Source organism: Podarcis cretensis (genome assembly GCF_951804945.1).
Source record: "Podarcis cretensis genome assembly, chromosome: 1".
Taxonomy (NCBI): domain Eukaryota; kingdom Metazoa; phylum Chordata; class Lepidosauria; order Squamata; family Lacertidae; genus Podarcis; species Podarcis cretensis.
This window is the reverse complement of record NC_137170.1, coordinates 95,256,790-95,278,098: the sequence shown is the minus strand read 5'-3', so window position 1 is coordinate 95,278,098 and position 21,309 is coordinate 95,256,790. Positions and strand designations below refer to the sequence as shown.

The 21,309-nt window shown below is 40.1% G+C and overlaps 1 protein-coding gene and 1 long non-coding RNA gene across 16 annotated transcripts in view; one reads left to right on the top strand and one right to left on the bottom strand.

Annotated features, from left to right (window-relative positions):
* KALRN (kalirin RhoGEF kinase) overlaps nucleotides 1–21,309 on the bottom strand; it is a 492,818-nt gene that overhangs the window by 99,780 nt on the left and 371,729 nt on the right. The gene's annotated exons all lie outside the window — the stretch shown is intronic.
* On the top strand, nucleotides 2,879–19,171 carry LOC307226589. The gene is made up of 3 exons (XR_013843511.1): nucleotides 2,879–2,922; nucleotides 16,535–16,610; nucleotides 18,870–19,171. It is a non-coding gene; the product is annotated as an uncharacterized lncRNA (long non-coding RNA).

Genomic DNA, 21,309 nt, shown 5'->3' with positions numbered 1-21,309 from the left:
CCTTCTCTGTTCCACATTGTTGGCACATATTAAGTGATCCTACACAGTATGTAGCTCAACATGCAGCGACTGTTTCTGTCACCAATCCTATATCATGCATAATGTGTAGGAATGGTAACAAAAACACCACTCCATGATGAATCTCCATTTTTCTTATAATGCATATGATCACTTACCATGTGTTGATAATGTGGAGGCGGGGAAAGTGATGATGTCCAGATATGGGGTAAGGGATACTACATGTTACAGGTGAAGAAGAAATCATACAAATATGCTATTTTGGGCAGCATCCCTACATTCCACATTAAACACAGTTCCACTTTACTTAGTTTTAGGAGGCCTCATTGATTTCTTGAATACAGAAATCTCTAAACACTTTGGGATCCAGGAGCTGTTTGAATTAAAAGAAATATGGACTTGTGAAACCTCCTTCCTGGTCTAGGTCTCTTAGGTAGGAAAGAAGGAGATGGGAGGGAAGGAGAGATTTAGTTGGTTTTGTTGCTGCCAAAGGAGAAGAGAAAATGTCCAGAGAATTATGGAATCATCGAATTGTAGTTGGAAGGGATCATGAGGGTCATCTAGTCCAATCCTCTGCAATGCAAGAATCTCAGCTAAAGCATCCATGACAGATGGCCTTTCAACCTCTGCTTAAAAACCTACGGTATGTATATGTATGGTCCTTTAGACCAAGAGAAATCTAGTTGTTTTACAACAGGTGGAAGAGACCACAACAGTAACTGGAAACATGCAGTTATAGTAGCTGAAAGAAAATCTGTTTCTCTGTGTTTAGATAACATGCACCTTTTAGTGTTCCAGATTGCTTGGGCAGATTGTGGCACAACAGGAAACCTTAATAGACAACCACATCTACAACCTGACTCTGCTGATTTTTTGACTAATGTAGGCAGCCTGTGCACATACATGCGCTACACAGCTTGGGATGATATGCTTGCACAATTTGTAAATGTTCTCTAGGAAAGAAAGACTTTGAAACTACTGCCCTAGAATAGCAGCTCATTAAGATTATCACGGAATTGTTTTAAGGTTGGGGATGTCCATATGGCATGATGCTTTGCTACTTTTTCTTCTTTTACGCCACATACTGCTGTAAACATCAGACTAAGATAAGCAAGTCTGTGTGAGCCACTCTTGCAAAGTCCTCAGAACCTTTAGCAGGAAGCAAATAATAGTTCATGTTCAAATACTATAGCTTTACATTCAGATTGCAACAATAAGTGAAAATGCATGTGTTGCTTTCAAACTTTACACAATTCAGTGAAATACTGGTGAATGGCGAAGGCGACCAGTGAAATACTGGGGAAAAAGAAGTCATGTGTCACCTTCAGGTTCTTAACTAAGACTGAAGTAAATAGCAAATATGGAGGAGCAGACTGAGAGGTCTTAAGGACCACATTCAGTCCCTGTGCCCAAGGTTCTCCACCCCTGCACTGCTGGCTATACTCAGGATGAGGGTAAGCTGGTACCTCAGTAACAGTACATATGTACGAGGCCTGTCATTTGAATAAATAAATCATAGTTGATCAACTGAGTTTGAATGAATTTTAATTTGCATATATTTGCATCTAAAGTAGGTCAGACAGAAAAAAATGGATTATTTGTTTTTAGATTATGTACACATTTGTTGCATCAGGCACCCTTTGTTCTTCTAAGAAGGCACCTATGGATTTTTAAACATATCACATAAAATAATTGTTGAAAGAATTAAAATCTGCTCCCTGATTAATTGGAAACACCTTTTCAATTTATCAAAAGGTTTTAACTGATTAATTACCAAAACATGGCATTACTGGTGAACAGCCACGACACTCATGTAGTAATAGACTTACAGGTGGGTCCCCACTGCCTTATTCGGCACACAGCATTTCCAGATTGTCTCAGCTGGCCCTTAATCACTTAGTCACTGCTCCTAATTAAGACTATGGACAGAGCAATGTTAGAGGAGGAGGGGAGATTCCATAACAGAGGATGCACCACTTTCTAAGCCTACCATGACCTATGACCTTGCAGTACACCATGGAGGACGCTGATGAGGAAGATGTTCAGACCACTTCCCTGGGAGAACTACAAGTGCCTTATTGAGGGCCTTCCTATCTGGAAGACAGAGCTCTGAGTCAGAGGATGAGTCCCTAGAAGAACCTCATAGAAGTCAAAAGACTACAAAATAGTGAAGAGCCTTTAAACAGCCATCCAGCTGCTCCAAGGACCTACCATACTCCATGTCTTGTCAGCCTGTACAAGGCTTCAGTTAGCTTTAGCTCCCAGCAGAGATGACATCTTCTGTAGCTGCCTGCAGAGGAGAACACTTCAGCCAACACAGCCCCATTGGAGCTGTCAGAGATCCTGTTGCTGCCTGCCCAGACCTGACTCGGGCCTGACAGTAGGCAAAGCCCTGCTGGGCCTGTCAATGATGTGGTATCTCTTCCACCCTTTTCATCTCTGTTTTGTTCTTAAAATCCCCTCCCTTGGTTCCAGTGCATGAGAAAATAAATCTGCCAGCATAGTATTTCTCCCTTCTTGGGGGCATGTCAGGGGAACAGGAGGGATTTTGATCCAGTGGATCAAAGGTCTCTGATTCACCCCAACATGCCCTTTTTGTTTTCCTACTATTGTTAGAGCATCACAGGCTGCAGAACTTTTTACTGCTGCACCATGGAAGTCTCCAGCAGTTACCTTCTTCACTCAGTTTCTGTTGGTGAAGCAGAAAGTCTGCAGCAGCCCCTCAGCCACCCTCCCAAGGAACTTCGGGTTGTTCCCTAGCAGCCTAACCCTGGGTGAATCATTACCTTGCAGTATAATGTTTTGCTGCCAATAGGTATTTAAGTTTCCATGGCACATTTTTGTAAACGCAAAGCAGAAACACTAACAAGCATTTTACCATTTGCTGGATAGCAGAAAGAAGAGGTAGGTAAAAAAAACTTTCCTCCTCATTTTTTTTGTAAACAAGCACACAAATTTCTTACAAAAGAAAGAAAAAAAGAGCAGGGACAGGGAATTCAATTCAATGACCATCCAAATATGACAATAATGGTGGTGGGTTCATCAAACATTTGTCACATTATTCTTGGGTTAGTAATCTTAAAATGTGGTCTGGATTTAGAATAAAACACTCTTTGCCCGGCTGAATAGTTCAGTTTTGCATGGGGCTTCACTGTGATAAACCTCTGTTCCTATTCATCTCTATATAAAATAAGTTATTGGATTAGGGTTTTTCCCCACTGGCAGCCCAGTTCACTATGATAGCTGTAAATATCCCACTCCACCAAGGTGAAAAATACATTGAAATAAAAACCTTATTTGTTTGATACTGCTAAGATAATAAGCATTGTTGAACATACTTGGCAGCATCACCTTAAGAAACCAAATATCAGTTCTGAATGCTTAAAATAAAATCCTGATGGATGGGTTCAAATTATTCCCTGGTGTTTTCCTCTTCTAAATGCTGAAATCAGAGAACAGATGTTTTATATGAAAATGGTTTTAATCTTAATTGGAAGGGATTATTCAAACTATGTATAAACCAGATGGCTCTTGAAGTCACACTCCTTTTTGCCCCTTTCTAGAGAGGCTTCTTTCAATCTTTGCCATTTTTTTTAGGTTGCTCTCCATTTAAGAATCTTACTGTTGCTTTTTTCATTTTTATTGACTGTCTTCAGGCACAGTTACTGTAAATTCAACATTCAGCTTTGACTCGAGGGAAGACTGGAATAAATTTAACTTAATGGTTCACTGGACTGATCCTACAGAGAAGACTTGAGCTGACTTCACTGACAAACATATGCAGGGACAGGGGAGAAATATAGAGGGATTTAGCAACACCAGAGATTTCTTATTTTTTATTGGGGGGAGCAATACTGGAATTTTGAGGGCAAACAGTTGCACCCCACCCTTTAAATGGAATCTCACAGGTGTTGCATTGCAGAAAAGTAATCTAAATAATTTCAGGTTAAGGATACACCTGTTAATATTCACTGTTTAGAAGGTGTTGAATGCAGACACCTCACTCTATGTGTGCACTTATTCTTATGAAACTCATGATTTAAAACATTTCAAAAATTCCTATAATAATGGAAGAATGGAAGAAGCATTCTGGGCTAGCGATTGTGAGCAACTCGTTTTTCCTGTTCACCTATACTCTGTTGATTGAAAGTACAGTATGTGCCACACTTCATTTGTTTTCATGACTCTTCTTCCTGATCTGTTCCATTTGTGGCTGAGAAACCACTACCCCATTCTCCTCCCCCACCTTAGTTGATTTGGAATGGGGAAAGCTTCATAGAAAAGGCATGCTAATGAATAGGCAAAGTTGTGGACAGCATAAATCCCCGTCAATATACTCTAATTTTATTAATTTGGTGTGCAAATTGGAAAAAAATAATGAGTGGCTGGGGCAACCCAGTCAGATGGGGAGGATATTACTACTACTACTACTACAATAGTCACCAGGGCAAGGAGGGGGAGAACCCTACCAGTATTTTTCTGCACCCCCAAATCCAAAGCAGTATGCCAGCAGTCCTATCCTAATAATGGTCTTGATTACTGTTACTAGTGATTCACAATGGCGTGTTCAAATTGCGCACAGCAAAACTAGCACAGAATTATTTCATTATTCTAGGCAAACGATGTGGAACTTGTGACCACCACAATCTTCAATCATCCCAATTATCCATGCTAGTGGGGACTGATATGAGCTGGAGCCAATGACACCTGGAGGGCCACAGGTTCCCTATCCTGTTCTCAGCTATCACTTCTAAAATGTTCATTTGAAATAAACTGGTTTCCCTCTCTATCCTTCAGCACTATTCACATTGCAATCCTATGCATGTCTGTTCAGAAGTAAGTCACATTGAGTTCAGCTCGAAAGCAAGTGTGTATAGGACTATAACCTTAATTTCTATAAATGCTAAGCACATTTAGTGGAAGTACATCCCACTGATTTTACTGGAAGTTATTTCTAGGTAATACACTAGGGGATGAGTTATAATGCCTTTATCAAAGAAAGCATGGTGGAAAGTCACTACAAGAAGAAAAGGGTCAGCAAAGGATGTGAATAGATTCCCAGATCCTTGACAAATCAAGGATCAACCAGGGCCCCCCAAATTTATATACAATGACCATCAGCTTTTATATGCAAATGAAGGGTTTTTTTTATCTTTGACAAAATAAAGGTCTCATTCTCAAAGACAGACAACACCTGTGAAATTTGAACAACCAACTATTTTGCTAACACACCCCATGATTTCGCTTTCTGTGACTACACAGTGTGTGTGTGTGTGTGTGTGTGTGTGTGTATGTGTGTGTGCGTATGACCATTGCCTTTCTTGGCTTTCTTCAGAAATCCAAAGATTCACACCACTATTTTTAAATGTATTCAATGCAATAGACTTAACTGTCTTAATAACTTTTTTTTAGCAATAGCAGAAAAATTTTAAATGTACGTACTAGGTATAACTTTGTAGTACTAGTGAGTGATGGTTACTGTCATGGGAGGTTTATAGGACACACCAGCCACATACTTTAATATCTCTCTCCAACAAGAACAGCAAGAGGTAACTCATGAGGCCACCCAGTTACTGCTAAGTCTAGTGCCACCTAGTGACTAAACTAAAAAAGGTAAAGGACAGTTAAGTCCAGTCGCAAATGATTCTGGGGTTGCGGCGCTCATCTCGCTTTACTGGCTGAGGGAGCCAACGTCTGTCCACAGACAATTTTTCCGGGTCATGTGGCCAGCATGACTAAGCCGCTTATGGCGAAACCAGAGCAGCACACGGAAACGCTATTTACCTTCCCGCCTGAGCAGTACCTATTTATCTACTTGCACTTTGACGTGCTTTTGAACTGCTAGGTTGTCAGGAGCTGAAACTGAACAACAGGAGCTCACCCCATCGCAGGGATTCAAACTGCCAATCTTCTGATTGGCAAGCCCTAGGGCTCAGTGGTTTACACCACAGCGCCACCCGCATTGTGCAGTGACTAAACCACACAATGACAATATCCACACAGTATTACATACGAAAAAACAGTCACCACTTGCTAAGCTAGTAGATAATTACCACCTACCTTATGGCTGACCATTTCCTGATTTTTGGTAAATCATCGATAGCAGTACAGTGGTGCCCCGCAAGACGAACGCCTTGCAAGACGGAAAACCCGCTAGACGAAAGGGTTTTCCGTTTTGGAGGCGCTTCGCAAAACGAATTTCCCTATGGGCTTGCTTCGCAAGACGAAATGTCTTGCGAGTTCCTGCGGGTTCCCCCCCCCTATTTTCCCCCTTTTCCTAAGCCGCTAAACCGCTTATCAGCTGATCCGCTGATAAGCCGCTTATCAGCTGATCCGCTAAAAGCCGCTAAACCGCTAATAGCGCTAATCCGCTAAGCTGTCAATGGGCTTGCTTCGCAAGACGAAAAAACCGCTATACGAAGAGCCTCATGGAACGGATTAATTTCGTCTTGCGAGGCACCACTGTATGATACCATTCTAGTTACTGACCAAGGAGAGTCCTGGTTGGCACTGCTTCCACTTGGTGTTAACCCATTAATAGTAATGCCATCTGACACCTGATGTCTTAATTTAGCTCTCAGGCTAAATTAATTTCAATACCTTTCAACACTTCTCTTTCCAAATCTTATATCCATTCATGCTTTGTATCATCAAGAGGCATACCTTTTTCCACCTCATGTATACTGTATTATAGTAATCTCCCATTTCTACTCATGCAGTTTACCTACTACATTGTAACATGTAGTATTTAAAACTATTATTATATACTCATATGACCAAGCTACTTTTCCATTATTTGTGCAAATTATGCAAAAACAAACAAACCCCACATCAACTCCTTGTACCTTCAGAGACAACTTTTCACTCATTATTAAATCTATATAAGTTGACTACTATATTAGATAAAAATCTAAAACACAAAACAAATAATATGAAGAAAAAAATCATTCTTATCAAGTTGCAGTTCTGATGGAATTATTATGACCCTGCTGCAATGACCATCTGCTAACATCTGCTATAATCTTGCATTGGCTACAGAAATTAAAAGCTTTTGCTCACATGCAAAGAGGGTAAAAATAAAGAGGAAGGAAAATTCACTGCACTGCATATATTAATATCACTAACTTCAAAAGAGATGGATAATTTTGCAGAAGATTTCCCCCACCAAAGTCTTCTATTAACTACTTTTTTATCTCAGTACAGTGATCTAAGCGACAATGGAGAGAAACAGAACTGATCACCGAGACACAATCATAGCAGTGCACCAAAAATGTGAAACCCACTGTACCTTGCCCTCCTGCTGTTGAACAGGTGTGTTCTGAACAAACTAACACTTGTCTTATCAACTTGACGTCATTGTTACTGGGTTGACAAGATGTTTCCATGACAAATTTGAAAGCTGATCTGTCCCCTTCAATTCTGACGATGCCTCAAGACTACCTCTCTTTTCCAACATTTTCATGGGTAACACCCACCTATTAGGTTGGATGAATGCATAGCTGAAATTTAACTTATGTCTTTCTTCATGTGCTTGGAAAAAGTAAAACAAAGCTATTTGTTGAGCTCTTCCCACAGCTTTCTGTACTGCTTCTACTGTGACCACACCTTTATGACCCATAACACAATGTAGTTTCAAAAGCTGTTGGCTATATCTGCATTAACAAAGGAAATCAGTAACACAGGAAACGACAAACCTTGTAAGCACACAATTCTATTAACACTTTGAAGTATATCTCTCCACTTCTACACACACAAACACACTGATGGCTATAAATTATCATCTCAAGCAGACAGAGCTCATAATAACTAGCAGATGTCTGAACTTTGCATGATTGGGAGGAGATTTCACATGGATTATGGAATGACACAGCTTTCCATACGTATCAGGGTGTTTCAAGGAAGTAATTTATGTTCTGTAGTCATGGATGATAAGTTGCAGTGGAACAGCAGGAATCTGAGTAGCTTTCATATTCCATCCCATCACAGTTGCAATCCTCTAATAAAAGAATGCTAGAAGCAGGGCTCTGGGTGCAGAGGAAACTCCCATAGCACTTGTAGCTCTGTTAACACATTACTGGTCTGCAGGTGGGGTAGAAAAGTTATCCCAGTTGACAATGTATATACTGTACATCCCTTCTTTTCTTATTTTTGTGTGTGAACAGATGCTAAAGACAATTATTAGCTTGATGCCATAAGGTAACCTTTCAAGGTTAAGGAAATGGAACTGAGCCTGTAGACACCACTAAGTAGAACAGTACAGTCACACCTCGGGTTGAAGTTGCTTCAGGTTGAGCGCTTTCGGGTTGCGCTCTGCGGTGACCCTGAAGTAACAGAATGCATTACTTCCCGGTTTCACCGCTCGTGCATGCGCAGATGGTCAAAATGATGTCACGTGCATGCGCGGAAACGGCGAATCATGACCCGCAGACACGGGTTGCATTTGCTTCAGGGTGTGAACAGGGCTCCGGAACGGATCCCGTTCATATCCAGAGGTACCACTGTATAGTACACACTGGATTGTCTGGCAATGATATGACTCTTGCCATGCGAGGGCTCCTCATTCTGGAATTGATCAGTGCAAGCCTTGTTCAAAAAGTCCGCATTGATCTTTGAAGCCCTGCCCTCTGAAATATTTTTACTGGGCGTGGGGCAGGCTCCAGGAAGTTGAGGCCAAGGGCAAGAAGCTGAGAAGGGACAGAAAGAATGAAACTTGATCCCATATATAGTAAAAGAGCTCTGCGTTTTAGTACAGTGGTACCTTGGTTCTCAAACTTTATCTGTTCCAGAAGTCCATTCCAAAACTAAAATGTTCCAAAACCAAGGCACACTTTCCCATAGAAAGTAATGCAAAATGGATTAACCCGTTCCAGACTTCCAAAAACAACCCATAAAACAGCAATTTAACATGAATTTTACTAGACCATCTTTACGAGACCATTGATCCATAAAATGAAAGCAATAAACAATGTACTGCAGTCACACAATCAATCAATCAGTAGCTGAACTGGGTTCCACACAGTCACAAAAACAAAACAAAAAAGAGCTGCAAAAACAAAAAACACAAAATAAAAAGCAAAAACAGGCAGACGTCAGTGTAACACTCAAAATGGAAGTGTGGCACTCAAAACAGAAGCGTGGCACTCAAAAATGAGCACGTTTGGCTTCCAAAAAAGTTCACAAACTAGAACACTTACTTCTGGGTTTGCAGTGTTTGGGTTCCAAGTTGTTTGAGTACCAAGGCGTTTGAGAACCAAGGTACTACTGTATGTCTATTTAGAATATTTTTCTAAACTTCTACACAGTGCTGTTGTGAATCAGTCAAGCATTCAGCTGCATACAACTAATTCAATTATTATTCTTTGAATTTCTAAGACTAAAAACAAAACACTCTGTCACAAAATATAAATGAGTGATTAGGCCAGCAAAATAATTCAGGAGCAACCAAAGTCTTTCCTCCTCAAAATAAACAGCAGTAACTTTACTTTACTAGCAACCAACGATAGGAGGTAAGACTTGGCAACTTCTATTATTAGTAAATACATGTCATTTTTTGTTCTAATGATGAAAGTCAATACAAATCATTTGTTGTATGGCTGGGTAGGTCAATTGGAACCAGATTTCCAACAGGTTGCATCGGCACATACATATCCTTAATGCTCTGCATATGGTTTCCAGAACATCATACTTTTAATAAATCATGTTTCCCCCCCTTCTATACATGTTGCTTCTAATTTGGTAACAGGAAGTTGATTTAATATATATATATATAAGGCAGATGCAACTTTGGCAGCTTTATACAAGATATAACACATTAATAGATATATTTTCTCAGTTGTCTATTATGGTTCATTGATGAGGAAGCAATATCTCTGCTGACCCCATGACCAGTGCAGATTTCTTCTGATGGTCACTAAATAATACACCTCTCTTTTAATCACCATATGCACATTATTGTCTCCAAATAATTATACAGCACCAGAACTAAGGATAGCATCAATAATCAAACCTGTATTGAAGTGTGTTCAGTTCCTAGAACTCTGGAACTATTTGAACAACTTGTACGTATGTCTGGTCTCTCCACACTCTTCTCACAACTTGCAGTATATTCATAAAACAAAATGATGGATAGTGACCCAGCTTGTAAGGAAGAGTTTTGTCTGCATCTCCTTATCTTGACAAACACACTTCTGTGTCAAAATTATCATGAAGAGCAAACCTCAGCAGAGAATGTCCCCTGCTTCACAAAGCAAAATTCCCTGAACAATATGTCCAAGAGAACAACTCTGAATCAAGGAGATTTGTCAGTTTAATTATGTTCAAAATGAACATAATTAAGAAATCTTTTACACACTGCATTGCTTTCCACTGTACATTTTATATAAAAATATATAAACACACGAACACGTGTACACACACACACACACACACACACACACGGCTATTACAGTGGGTTTGTACATCAACACCTCCAGACTCAGCATGTAGCAGCATCGCTAACACAGCAAATACATCTACTGCACACATTTTTATTTGATTACCACCATTTTTGGAAATTTTCTCCGTGCTTCTCTGGGGCGTCTATTCTAGTCCTGAATTTTCAAAGTTCATTAATCTGTGGGTAATCTCTTTGAACAACAATGAATAATTTAGCACTTCAATCACTTCAGCTCTTATGAGCCAGAAACACTTTGTAAGGCAGTTCCCATATTGTCTGAAAGCTGTTATTTTATGTTCTGGCAGTCGTCATAGTAACTCATGGGGGAGTATGTGAAAAAGCCCATATTATATAGAAGAATGATAAGCATAAAAGTAAAATTTGAGAATGGATTCCATTCCAGGATCTACTATCTGTCCAAGCTGTATGCTTTAAAGCTTAGGACAGTGAATATCATGTGCTTGCTTAGGGGGTGGTGATAGCCTAGTTACATATTATTCACCCTCTGATTGACTCCCTTTAATAATCTGCCATGAAATAAATGGCCCGTTCATAAGACTCTGGAAAACAAGCGAAAAAGCCCTGTGCCACATCTAGGAAAGAATGGAAGAACTTGCCTTTCTAGATCAAATTTCAGAATTCTGTTTCCACAGAATACAGGATTGTGATCCCCCCTCCTTTTCCCCCAATAGAAGGTTGGGTGGGCTTTTTTTTAAAGGGTGCTTCGGATAGGAAATAATGTTCCTTAGACTCAAAGAGTTTGGAATATTATGCACTAGTACTTTACCAATGCTCTGGTTGTATCAAAGGATGTTGGTGTGTGGAAGAGGAAAAAGCTTGTTTATTTTATATATTACAAAAAATGCCTTCCTCATTGTATACTGTTTGATAAGCTTCCCCAGTGGTCCACTGTGCTGAATAAATTCCTCAAATCTCCCCTCCCCATGGGGAAATATTATTTGTAATATGTAAAATATACATGCTTTTTCTCTATCATGTTTACTTGTCAAGTAATATTAGGGCTGCTAGTTTTAAGGGCAGACCTTTTAATTGTTGAGGCTATTTTGATTCTAATACATCACGGTAATGGATCATAAAACCTATCATATTTAAGTTTTTCCATAGTACTAGAGGAATGATAGCGTATATGTCTACTCAGGAATAAGCTCCTTGAAGGTAGGTGCATATATGCTTACAGACTAGTGCTATCTAGTGAGCTCATTAACAGAGATAAGGATTGAACTAGATACTTCCTAGTACTTTCATTTTAGTACCATAACCACTATGCTATACTTGCTCTTACTGAGGCACAAGTAACAATGAAACGATCACATCCGTTATTTCTAAAACGATCGTAACAAGAACATGCATCTTACAGACAGGAGGGAAATAAAAAGCCAAAGTCATGAGAATATTGTCCATCTCCCTGGGATCTGAAGGCAGAATCCTGGATACACTGCCACTTCTTGCCATATGAGTTATTATTAGATTCTGTGTGGCCTGAAAGAGACCCTTTTGATATGAAAACCTCCTCGGAGTCACGGTATCTCTGAAGCATACAAAGCAGTGAACGTATCTGACCTGAAGCAAGTGCTAATGAATCCTACCAAACTTATACGAATGTTCAATTAGAATGTACAATTAGAACGGCTTGTTAGCCTAGTTGCCTCTCCTTTCGTCTCCCTTTCCCTAGCTCCACACCTCGCAGCCTACCCTAAGAGATCACTGAGTCACTCTTCAATGAAATAATCTTTAATTAAAGCTAGACCCACAGCTTGTTTTCTCACCTATCTAGAAACCTTGTAAATGCTTCAAACAGTAGAGAGGTTCCAAAACCAAAACCCCAGAAGGGGTCACTGAGTAAAACCTTTGTTAAAAATTGGTTCAATGCATGATCTGAACCATTCTTTTCATCAGCCAAGCTTTCACACAAAGTTGCATGGCCTGCGATAATATTCTCGGGATAACCTTGAATCTTCAAATAAACAATAGCTTCTCTTTAGCGTCTTAAGAGAGATTTGTGGAAATGTTTAATAATGGTATCCGTTACTGTTACAGTAGCTGTTACAGAATTATAAAATTGTTTGATAAAAGATTAAGGCAACAGTGTGTCACTACAAAGTTAATACTGTTAGCACTTTGATCAAATTTGTAGTGCAGAGCATGCAAATAATATATATTGTAAATTACCTTTCCTGGTGTTTTCACCTGTCACTTTCTATCAATAATATCCCTGTTTTAGCAGATGTAAATGATTTGCCAGAGTAACTCATTCCTTAACCGGGGGATATATGCCTGAAGTTATTTATTAAGTGCCCTGCTTGCCTTAAGGACTTTATAAGCAAGCGTCAAAATGAAGAAAATGAAAGAGGAAAGTAAGTTAAATATATATTTCCAAAACAATATTTTATTTTTGTGTAACAGCCTTATATAAGCAGTGGCCAAATCCTAAATATTATTTAACGGGCTAGAGGTAAGGCAGGGTGTGTTCAGACAGCACTTTACTCTGTTTTCCCAATGTTTCTTTACCTGATAATTTTCAATCTTTCACACAGTAGAAAAGCCCCTTATGTAAATCTAGTGGACTTTAGTGGAAGATTAATGCTAACATTTCCATGTTAATGGCTTCCAGAAAAAAATCAGTTGGCCAACCAATTAACCTGGAAAATTGTGAGATAAGATTTGGGATGGTGTTCCAGCATAAAATTTTGTAGGGGGAACATGCGGGAACAGAAGCTCACACACACATAAAAGGTGGGGGATGGAAACATGTTGGATAATATGAGCTGTTGTGTCACACCACACCTTCTGCTATGAATGGAATTTAGTGTCATGTGGAGGTGCTGAATGTTAGAAACTGGGACAGAAGCACTAGCATTATAACCAGGAAAACTAACACAATAATCCTCATGTCTGAATGCACCCACAGGCTCTATGCATGAATGAGTGAGCAATAAAAAAAACTACAGTGTCAGCGTGGAGCTGTTGAGGGGAAAAGGGTACACACACTAGCTTCTAGTAAATAGGCATCCTGGGCCAGGTTGTTCATGTGCATGCACTATTGTTATCAGGGTTTGGCTTGTAAAATGCCAGTGTAAACATGAACCTCACCCAAAACAGGCATATGCACATAGCTAGTTCGAAATGGACAGAGCTAGCTGGGAATCAACATTAGTTATGTTTTCCCCTACTCTCAAACCATTAGATAATTGTCATTGATATCAGTACAAAGTACTCATTTCCATGACACCAATGTTTAAGGACAGAATGAAAGACATATATTAAATGGGCACTTAAAACAACAAGAGTGTCGAAAATAAAAAAGTACAAAAAAATACAGAAAAGAAGCCTTTAACTGCATGATCATACACCGTTCCTCCTTTAGTTAACTTTCCACAAGTGCTCCCATTTATGAAAGACATGCTGGACTGCAAATAACCCCAGCAGGGCAGTTTGCTCAGCAGCAAAGAGGGAATGTCTGCAACATTTCACCACACCCATTATCCCCTTTTATGGGTGGTCTGAGGAAGCACTTCCTTGATACTCTCTTTGACAGCAATTAAGTATATTAAAAAGGAATATGTGGACTGGAGCTGCTTATTCTAGAGAAATGGATAATTATTTTTTTAGGTCCTCACTTAAACACTTAGGTAGCCTCTAATAAGCTGACAAAACATAACATCACAGTATTTACACTTTCCATTTCAACTTTACACCTACTTAAAATGCTTGCAAGTTTATTCTGCCACAAGTCTATTCTGATCTTTTCAAGTTATTCACCCATTTGCTAGAAATCTTGACTGAATGGTAACTATGTTAGTGACCATGTCCCTATAACATGGAGCTGTTTTTCTGCATTTATACAAATGATTGTCCACCATATTTACACAAATACCAGTCCCACTCTATGAATTCGTACAACACATTTACATCCTAAATTGTTAATTCAAGTAGCAAAATAAAATCTGGCTTCTTCAAAAGGGGAGAACACTCCTTCTCCTAATTAGAAATTGAATTGGAACACTGTTTGTACCTTTACAGACTTGGGTTTGAATAGTTCATTTTACTAGCTGATCATGATTATACTATTATTATCCCCTTGACCTAATGTGATGTAATAGGAAAGGGAGGGGTTCAGGTCATACTCACTCTCTTCTTGATCTGTTTTGGTTGCCTCGAACTCATCCACTTTAACATTCTGCTCCTTTGCTGGCTGCAGCCTCTTTGCGGTTGAAGGCAAAACTGAAAATGTTTCTGTCTCTCTCTCTCTCTCTCTTTTCCCCTCCCCTTGCCTGTCTGACTTTCCAATGAAGCTTTATAGGTTTGCAACATGGTTTATTTCCTGCAATTTAGCACCACACAGTCATTCTGAACAGAGACTTTGTACCACCTCTGCAACTTGCATGGGCTGCCAACTTTTATGTCAGTAACTGGGCTTCCCTTATGCTTTGGAAGATTCAGCCATTCTGCCTACAGCGAGATCACATGTACATCAGAAGCATCTTGTGATTTACAGACATTGCATAAGCAATTAGCTGCAATAGCAAATAGTTCACTAACATGAGGTTTAGCTGAAAGTTATGGTGTTTGCACTACAAAGACATTTTATGAAGGTATTGATTGTAAAATGATTTTTTCACACGGCTCAAACTACAAGGCAGTGACAATCTGATTAACTCCTCTATTTCAATATTATTCTTTAAAAAAGCTGTTTGGCTGTCCAGTCTATTCTATGGTTGTATTTAAATGCAATGCTAAACTGTAGCTTAAGGTTACAAGAATGAAGGTGTATATCAATTGTGTGGTTGAGAAGCAGCAAATCATAAATAAGAGAGCTTTGCTCAGAATGAACCAGATGCCTATAAGAGTTGTGTCTCGAGCATCTTTCAGTGATTACAGCGTGAAGCTCTTACATAAAACAGTGTTTCTAAGGGTGCTTTGTCAAACTACAGTCCCAAATTCAAAACAGAAATTCAGATTTCACTGTCTCTATATTAAGAGTCAGCTATTCTCAAAACACACTGTTTATCCCCTAATTCAACATTAAGTATGAGAGTTGTTTTTGTTTTTAAAACTGACCTGGTTATAATAAATTGTGGGTGTGTTGAGAAGTTTGGGAAGGATGTCCTCTGGCAACCTTTCAAACATCTCTTTTGGATTATGTGGAAGAGCACTAATAATGCACACCATATGATTTGTACTAGTCAAACATAAATGTCTTATTAATTTGATTAAAGCCATGCATAATCACAGGGTTAGAAGTGACCTGAAGATCTTTCAGCAGCTCCTGCATATTGAAAAGATAGGATTCCTTTACCATTTATATACACACCACACATTAATCTTGCCTATAAATTAACACAAAATATCAAATGCGCGCAAAAACTAAACCAAGTGTGAATATGGTGTACTGTATCCCACAATTTCTGAAATTGTTCCAAGATGCATTTTCCTGTAAAAGGCAAACATACATTCCAAGATTGTCAGCCAATATGACTAGGCTAATTTCATGGTCTACAAAAACCCTTCTAAAGTTCATGTAGGTTTGTACATTAAATATAACTTCACAATAGGAGCTATGTTCAAAGCCTGGTCTAATTTAGTGGCCAGGGACAGGTGATAGTGGATTATTTGCAACCCAACACAAGTGTCTGGCAGAAGAGGGTGCCATGACAATGGTAACAAGACGACCGTGTCACAACATTAAGGAGCAAACAGAATGAATCCTTTCCTGAAAATCAATTAAGAGGTGTTGGGGGCACGGGGGCAGGCAAATCCATGCAGTCTCTTACATTATAACTAACTTTGTACCAAGCCTTCCTAAAAAGTCTTACAAATTTTGTCGAAGTCTGAATGCAAGCAGCTGCTCAGCCATAGGCTTCTTCATTTCAGCCATCCACAACATTCATTCATTCATTCATTCTACTGCTCATCATCCAAAGATCACAGGGCAGTTTGCAATATAAAAACAAAGGTTTTTGGTCATCATAGGGCCAATAACGTGCCCAATGAATGAGATGGGGCCAGCAGTGCAACTCCACTCCTAGTAGACTAATTGATAATCATATCTTGAATTCCCAGTGTCAGATACAGACTCTAAAAACTGATCAACGGTTGGACAGAGTATATGAGCTGAGGCTGGAAGGTGGAACAGAAGGTAAGTAACATTTAAATATCCAATTCAGCTTCCACTTATCTCGTCCATCTGTTCTTCACTGCCATAGCACCTTTTGCCCCTAGCCCTGCTTCTGCTGCGTGAACTTCTCCATCACCTGGCCTCTCCCTTACTCTATTGATTCTGCATGGCACTGTCAGCATGCAGCCTACTGCAGGGTAGCCTCTTGCTGTCACTCTTGACCTTATGGTGACATTGTACTGGATGAAAGATAGTAGTAGCAGAAGAAGAGGACTCAGCATGCTTCCTTATTCCCTTCCCAGCTCCACAACTATTGGGCATAGCTCAGATATTTTAAAGGATAGAAAGGGGGAGGGGAGGAAAAAGAAAAGCCTGCTTGTGATTCACATATGCAGTGCTCCCTGGGTGCAGATGCAAAAGGCCACAGAAGCACAAATTATTGCTATTTGAAAACGCCTACCTGTCCCCTTCAGCGCAGAACCCCAAAGGTGGCGACAGAAAAATGAATATTTTTCAAAGTCTTGAGTGTGGGAAGCAAACATGAAATCTTTGTGCTCTTGATTCATTTGTGTATGTGTCTTTCCACCCAGGCAACCGCTTTGTCGATCGACCCCTTTATGCATCACAGTCAATTCAAGAGCCTGCCAGGGATGGGGGTGGGGAATCACATGGACAGCTTTACGTGGGTGACCCAGAAAGGGAGGGGGGAGTCATAATTGTTGCGTTATGGGAATTGCTGGTTAAACTCTGCTCAGAAGCAGATGGGGTAATCAAAATTTACACTGCAAGCACATGCTTTGGACAGTTTGCTTTTATAAATGATGAACAATCTAAAGCAATGGCAGAGTTCTTTCTTGCTCACCGCCTTCCCAACTATAAGCCAATAAGTTCCTGCTGCTAAAACTTAATAGTTTAAGGCTCTGAAGTATATTTAAGCCATTTTCTTATGGATCATTACTCTGTGTGTTCTCATGAACTAAATGGAAAGAGACCACCCTACTTCAATTTTCACAATGTGCATCTCATGTTAGAATTCACAATCTCACCCAGGTTTACTGAAAAGTAAGCCTCATTTAGTTTGATAGGGTGACTTTCAAATAGGTGCACAGAGGTGCAATGCACTTAAAGTGCAATGCACCTTTTTTTTGGAAAGCAAGAGGAAGTATTTCTGTTCTGACTTTAGTATGCTACAAACACACAGGACAGTAGCCTACCAACTGCATGACTAGGGGAAAACTTATTTACTCTAAGCCAAACAACCAGGAGCTTTAAATTTTAAAAATCAAGTTATTTTTATCAAATAAAATACTATCACTTTCAATTGCTCTAAAACTACACAAAGAGAGAGAAAAGCAAGGAGGAAACAAACAGGAAGAAAGGAAGGAACTCTGATGATTTGGAACTGAGTTGCCAACCTGTGGCTTACAGATACCCATGAATAAGTCAAAACCAAAATATCAGGATGCTTCACGAAACTGAGGAATACTTGATTCATTTCAACAAGTGATGCTGAACCGGATCATAGTTATATCTTTTTTTTTGGGGGGGGGGAGTCTAAACTACTCAAACAGATTTACCCCCATATTGCTAAATAACTTCTAAATGATCAGTTATTTTGTTCTACACATAAAATGGGATGTTACCGTCACTGAAAAGTCGCCCTCAAGTTTGTAATCTCAACTTTTGTCCCTCAAGCAAGGGGGGTGGGAACCCTATTACAATATTTCCTACAGTCCATAGTCCCCAAAATCTCAATGAGTTACTAAGCAGAATCATTCATTTTATATCTCAAGTAATTCTGAACAGCTTTGTGCACATGAACACTAAGGTAGTCTGTGGACAGGAGCCATTGGCTGCCAATGCCTGGTGACTTCACCACAGCCCAGGATGGGTGTGACGCTTCAGAGACCAAACATGGTACAAGTCCCTAGCACATTGGGGGTGGGTGATTGCCGCTCCACCACATCAGATACCTGCACTGGGCACCATGCTGCAGGGGGCACCACAATAATGCTGTAGAACAAAGTGTGAGAGATGGGAGGTCAGCCTCAACAAGCTTTGTAGCCAAGATGGGTTGACAAAAGAGCAAGAGAAAGATATCTGCATGCTTGGTGAATCTTGAGGAATATAGAAACACAAAAAATTGGGGTGGGGGTGGGGTTGAGAAACAAACACAGATGGGGCACTTCTCTCCCCCCCCCCCAGGTTTTGAATGCAACTGCACAAGCATGCAGTATATGTTAATCTTGCTGTGCTCTTTGGCTGTCTCATAATCTGTAGGGTCAGGGTTTGCATGGCAAGCTTTCAAAAACCATCACACAGGCTCCTGACAGAAGAAGGACAACAGAAGCAAGAAGCAGAAGGAGAAACTGAGTGGAGAAAAGAAGAAACCCAAAGGATGACAGCGAGGAGGGGGCAATAGGGAGAAAGCAGGAGGTAGGAGGTAGTGAAAGACAATTTATGACAGAGTGAGTGAGAGAAGGCAACAGAGGAGTTGGGTGAGAGCAGAGGCAGCAAAGAGCAGTAAGGAGAAGGTAGGATGAAAATGACCAAGAACAAGAGATGGTGAGGGTGGGGCTGGGGGCAGAGGAGAACAGAGTGATCAAGTGAGAGAGAATGGACAGGAGCAGAGGTGGAGGGAGGGGAAATGGCAGCATAAACAGTGGAACTCAAAGGGGAGAAAGGAGAGAAGTATAAAATGAAAGACACAGTAGGGACTGCAGAAGAGGAAGTTAGAAACAGGGTGACAGGTAGGGGAAGGGAAGGGAGAATCAGGAGTGAGGTGTTGTATAGGGCACTAAGCTTTTTAATCCAAGCAACATTTTGCTGTGGGTTCTCATTATGGCATTCCCCCCACCCTGGCTGGGTCTTTTGTGCTGTAACTGAGTTAATCTGCAGAACCAATCTGGTGATCTTGCTGCCCTACCTTAGCAGGGGAAATAGCTCTGTGGGAAGAAACAGACACCATTCTCTCTATTTCCTGCCCTTTGTCAACCTTTCCATTTCCATGATGAATTGTTTATTTCTTCCACAGCAATTCCATGTAGGCAGTTACCTATTTCAGAGTCCTACCTAAGACAGAACAACTCTTTAAAATAATAATAATAATCCCAGCAGTACTGGAAATTATCCAGGAAAGAAAGCAATAATGTATGTGTCACCATTGATTACATACACACACAAATTCAGGCATTGAAGTCTCCAGAAGAGACGTCAGTGACACCACCCACAAAATGCTGTGCGTAGATAACCATCTGCCACCATGAGTGATGCAAATGCATTGGAAGTGCAGGGCATCAGTTTTTCAACAAACAAATGAATAAATAACATGATTTTTCACTGTTTATTTTTCATTATTTTTCGTTGTGAGTCATGCACCCTAACCTTTTGACATTACTAATTAATAACAACCGGATGTCTCTCATTAGTACCTGTGTGGTCAGCATTTATTGGGATAGGTCAATGAAGAGTTTTCAGAACTTGATTGCTTTAACCTCTTACTTGGGCTTTGGTGGGAAACTGCTGTTTCTGCCAGAGAATTGCATTTTAGTCCAGTCTTTTTTTCTCTATCGCTAGGTAGGGGTGGGGAGGGTGTGCATTCAGAATCTCAACCTGTGCCTGCTCTTATAATTCCCACTTACTGAATTGGCTCCACTTCCATATGTGTGTTGGGGGGGGGAGATTTGAGGATACATGTTGCAGGAATGTACACCTGCTCTACGGTGGCATTCTCTTTACTATCTGATAGATAAGACTTGATTCCTGTATACAGTGCTTGTTTCTAGAAAAACAGGTGCCAGTACTCACCATGAAGCTGTTACAGTAAGTGCCACATTTTTTAACAAAAAAAGAGAGGTGTACCGGTACCGTGGACCCTTGAGTAACCCCTGAAGAAAAGCACTGCCTTTATATAAAACACTAACCACATAGCGTTTTGTTCTGTTGTTGTTTGATTCTTACACTTGAAACTGTTATGACCACTAGAATAAAAAGAGTTTTCTATTTGGGGAGAGGGAGCTACATCAATACAGCATAAAGACTCTTGGCAGCATATTTGATAGCAGCACATATGAAGGTAAAAAGGGCATTGTCTATTCCTCTGCAGATAATCTATATGGGAAAGTTATCATAAGTGGATTCTGAGTTGTATTGTCAAAGGGAGACTTCATGCTCACCAAAGAAACATTTAACTTTAAAAAATAGTTAAATGCCACTGGAGGTGCCAATGCTTCCTCCTCCATGTTCCAGCAGCCAATCAGGATCCACAATGATGCAAGCCAAACAGGACATCAAGCAACACAGAGCTGCCTGCCCACCCTCCCGCTACAGCTCCCCAGTGGCATCGCAGGAAGACACATGCTCAAAAATAATACAAGCCAGACTAGAACTCTAAAAGGCAAAGTGACAATCATATTCTGCCCCCCTCCCCATCATGGAGAAAATTTGAAATAAGTTACCAAAATACAAGTCAAACAGAAGGGAGTCTCCATACCATACATTACAATATGAAAATATAACATAAGCATGGACTTCAGATGAGAGCCCCATGGGCCCCTGGCTTCTGACTGTGGTAGATGGGACTTGATGAATTTTAGCAGTTGCATAACTAAGGCACAAAGTAAGTAAGTAAATAAGTAAGTAAGTAAGTAAGTAAGTAAGTAAGTAAGCAAGCTGCATATTGAGCCAAGCAAAATGAACACAGGCAGTAGAAGAGCAGGCA